Source organism: Triticum urartu, chromosome 7A (genome assembly GCF_056163025.1).
Source record: "Triticum urartu cultivar PI428250 chromosome 7A, HENAU_Tu73, whole genome shotgun sequence".
NCBI classification, from domain to species: Eukaryota; Viridiplantae; Streptophyta; class Magnoliopsida; order Poales; family Poaceae; genus Triticum; species Triticum urartu.
This window is the reverse complement of record NC_141879.1, coordinates 284,958,673-284,963,354: the sequence shown is the minus strand read 5'-3', so window position 1 is coordinate 284,963,354 and position 4,682 is coordinate 284,958,673. Positions and strand designations below refer to the sequence as shown.

General features: G+C 46.8%; 1 pseudogene; it reads right to left on the bottom strand.

Moving 5' to 3' along the window:
- Positions 1 to 494: 494 nt before the first annotated feature.
- On the bottom strand, positions 495 to 945 carry LOC125518751 (phytosulfokine receptor 1 pseudogene; annotated as a pseudogene).
- Positions 946 to 4,682: the final 3,737 nt, after the last annotated feature.

The following is a 4,682-nucleotide window of genomic DNA, read 5'->3' as shown; positions in this document are numbered from 1 at the left end:
AATTTCAAGAAAACAATTCAGTCAGTTCAACGGATATAAGCCATTCAATCTCGAAGACGATGACACCGACAAATTGTATGACAAAAAATGTAAAGGTAAAAAACAAAAAAAGTTCAATATCACAAATTCAATCAGTTCAATGGGTATAAGCCACTCAAGCTTGGAGATGATGACATTTGACAAATTGTACGATAAAAAATATAAAGGAAAAAAACAAAAAAGTCATCAATCAATCCAAGGTCTGACTATAGAAAAGTTCAAACTCTTTAGGTAAAATAGTTCGATGGACAAAAATGGTATTGAAAAAAGATTACTCTAAAAATAGTTAAACGGCCATGCACTTTTTAAATCCGCACGGTGAAAAACTTAGCAATCCTGCTGAGTTAATCATCATCCATTCAATCTTTATACGCGAATCAACTCTTGTCAAAATGTATGAGATATTACTGTCACAGCTAGCTACTGTAGTATCGATTCAGTCATCAACACAAGCTTCAGTTATCTACCGTGGCGGAGCGAATCTCCGGGGCTGCGGCGACTGTGGCGATGGTGTCAAGCCGCTCGATGAGCTGCTGCGCCGTGGGCCTTGCCTTGGGGTCGTCACTGACGCAAGTGCACGCCAGCTCCAGCACCCTCGCTGCCTCCTCCGAGTGCCGCCCCGACACAGCGGCGTCCACGGCCTTGTGGCCCCGCCCCTCCCGCTGCAGCCGCACCACCCACGGCATCACGTCCCGCGTGCCGAGCCGCACCGCCATATCCACGGGACGCCGCCCCGTCACCAACTCCACCAGAACCACCCCCATGCTGTACATGTCGCCCAGTACGTCGCCGCCGGTGAGTGCCCCTACTCCGGCGGGATGTACCCAGCGTGCCCACCATGTCCGTCGTCACGTGCATGTCGTCGCTCCCGCGCGCCAGCCCGAAGTCCCCGATCCGCGCCTCCATCTCCGTGTCCAGCAGGATGTCGCTCGACTTCACGTCTCGGTGTATCATCCGCGCGTCGCCGCCGTGCCGGTGCGCCAGCCCGCTCGACGCGCCCTACACGATCCGCAGTTGCGCCATCCAGGGTAGGGGGTTGCTGGCGTCCACGCGCTCGTGGAGCCTGTGGTCCAGGCTGTTGTTCTCCATGTACGGGTAGATGAGGAGGCGTACGTCAGTTAGATGAGATGAGGAGTCATATGATCAGTTCGACGAGTTTAAAACTATCAGTACAACCGCCTGAAACTGTCAGTTCAAAAAGGATAACAGAATAATATTCTGTTACACGTAACAGAATAGCCCAGATGTATGTATATATATATATTGCTCTTCTAAGAATGATCATGATGCCCTCATGTCCGTATTTTATTTTATCGACACCACTATCTCTAAACATGTGGACATATATTTCGATATCGGCTTTTGCTTGAGGACAAGCAAGGTCTAAGCTTGGGGGAGTTGATACGTCCATTTTGCATCATGCTTTTATATCGATATTTATTGCATTATGGGCTGTTATTACACATTATGTCACAATACTTATGCCTTTTCTCTCTTATTTTACAAGGTTCACATGAAGAGGGAGAATGCCGGCAGTTGGAATTCTGGGCTGGAAAAGGAGCAGGTATTAGGGGCCTATTCTGCACAACTCCAAAAGTCCTGAAACTCCATGAAATTCAGTTTTGGAATATATTAAAAATATTGGGTGGAGAAAGCACTAGAGGGGGCCACCCACCGTCCATGAGGGTGGAGGGCGCGCCCTACCCCCTGCCTCGTGGGCCACCTGGAAGCCCCCCGATGCCCATCTTCTGGTATAAGGTGTCTTTCACCCTGAAAAAATCAGAAGGAAGATTTCGGGATGACGCGCTGCCGTCTCTTGGCGGAACCAACCTAGGCCTCCGGCGGAGCTATTCTGCCGGGCAAACATCCCTCCGGGAGGGGGAAATCATCACCATCGTCATCACCATCGATCCTTTCATCGGGAGGGGGTCAATCTCCATCTACATCGTCACCAGCACCATCTCCTCTCAAATCCTACTTCATCTCTTGTATCCGATCTTTGTCTCAAAACCTTAGATTGGTACTTGTGGGTTGCTAGAAGTGTTGATTATTCCTTGTAGTTGATGCTAGTTGGTTTATTCGGTGGAAAATTATATGTTCAGATCATTTATGCACATTAATACCCCTCTGATTATGAACATGAATATGATTTGTGAGTAGTTATATTTGTTCCTGAGGACATGGGAGAAGTCTTGCTATAAGTAGTCATGTGAATTTGGTATTCGTTTGATATTTTGATGAGCTGTATGTTGTCTTTCCTCTAGCGGTGTTATGTGAACGTCGACTACATGACACTTCACCATTGTTTAGGCCTAAGGGAAGGCATTGGGAAGTAATAAGTAGATGATGGGTTGCTAGAGTGACAGAAGCTTAAACCCTAGTTTATGCGTTGCTTCATAAGGGGCTGATTTGGATCCATATGTTTCATGCTATGGTTAGGTTTACCTTAATTCTTCTTTCGTAGTTGCGGATGCTTGTGAAGGGGGTTAATCATAAGTGGGATGCTTGTCCAAGGAAGGGCAGTACCCAAGCACTGGTCCACCCACATATCAAATTATCAAAGTAACAGACGTGAATCATATGAGCATGATGAAAACTAGCTTGACGATAATTCCCATGTGTCCTCGGGAGCGCTTTCCTTTATATAAGGGTTTGTCCAGGCTTATCCTTTGCTACAAAAAGGATTGGGCCACCTTGCTGCACCTTGTTTACTTTTGTTACTTGTTACCCATTACGAATTACCTTATCACAAAACTATCTATTACCGATATTTTCAGTGCTTGCAGAGAATACCATACTGAAAACCGCTTGTCATTCCCTTCTGCTCCTCGTTGGGTTCGACACTCTTACTTATCAAAAGGACTATGATAGATCCCCTATACTTGTGGGTCATCACATTACAGAACGAGTAAAGAGACTTGCCGGTAGCGAGATTGAACTAGGTATGAAGGTACCGACGATCGAATCTCGGTCAAGTAACATACCGATGACAAAGGGAATAACGTATGTTGTCATAACGGTTTGAACAATAAAGATCTTCGTAGAATATGTGGGAGCCAATATGAGCATCCAGGTTCCGCTATTGGTTATTTACCGAAGAGGTGTCTCGGTCATGTCTACATAGTTCTCGAACCCATAGGGTCCGCACGCTTAACATTTGATGACGATTTGTATTATATGAGTTATGTGATTTGGTGACCGAATGTTGTTCGGAGTCCCGGATGAGATCACGGACATGAAGAGGAGTCTCAAAATGATCGAGAGGTAAAGATTCATATATAGGACGATAGTATTCGGACACCAGAAGTGTTCTGGGGTTACCGGATACGTATCGGGTCACCGGAAGGGGTTTCAGGCTACCCCCGGCAAACTATATGGGCCTTATGGGCCAAGAGGGGAACACACCAGCCACAAAGGGGCTGGTGCGCCCCCCATATGGGTTAGCAAAATTGGAGAAGGAAAGGGGAATGATGAAAGGAAAAAGGGAATAGGATTCCCCCTTCCCCCTCTTCCCTTCCTACTCCGAATAGGAATAGGAAAGGGGGAGGCCGAAATGGGAGGTGCCCAAGTAGGAGAATCCTACTTGGGGCGCCCCTTGGCTGCCTCTCCTCCCCTCCAACCTATATATATGAAGGGGGCCACCGCTAGAACACACACCAAACATTGTTAGCCGTGTGCGGCGCCCCCCTCCCTCCACATTTTACGCCTCCGGTCATATTCACGTAGTGCTTAGGCGAAGCCCTGCGCGGATCACTTCACCATCACTGTCACCATGCCGTCGTGCTGATGGAACTCTTCCTCGACACTTTGCTGGATCAAGAGTTCGAGGGACATCATTGAGCTGAACATGTGCGGAATTCGGAGGTGTCCTACGTTCGGTGCTTGATCAGTCGGAACGAGAAGAAGTTTGACTACATCAACCACATTGTCCAACGCTTCCTCTTTTAGTCTACGAGGGTACGTGGACACACTCTCCCCCTCTCGTTGCTATGCATCTTCTAGATAGATCTTGCGTGAGCGTAGGAAATTTTTGAAATTGCATGCTACGTTTCCCAACAGTGGCATCCAAGCCAGGTCTATGCGTAGATGATATGTATGAGTAGAACACAAAGAGTTGTGGACGGTGATCGTCATACTGCTTACCACCAATGTCTTATTTTGATTCAGAGGTATTGTTGGATGAAGCGGCCCAGACCAACCTTACATGACCACGTTCATGAGAGCGGTTCCACCGACAGACATGCAACTAGTTTTGCATAAAGGTGGCTAGCTGGTGTCTGTTTCTCCAACTTTAGTTGAATCGAATTTAACTATGGCCAGTCCTTGTTGAAGGTTAAAACAGCAAACTTGACGAGACACCGTTCTGGTTTTGATGCGTAGGTAAGAACGGTTCTTACTAGAAGCATGTAGCAGCCACGTAGAACTTGCAACAACAAAGTAGAGGACGTCTAACTTGTTTTTGCAGGGCATGTTGTGATGTGATATGGTCAAGACATGATGTGATATACGTTATTGTATGAGACGATCATGTTTTGTAAAAGTTATCGGCAACTGGCACGAGCCGTATGGTTGTTGCTTTATTGTATGAAATGTAAACGCCATGTAATTGCTTTACATTATCATTATGGTTAGCGATAGTTGTA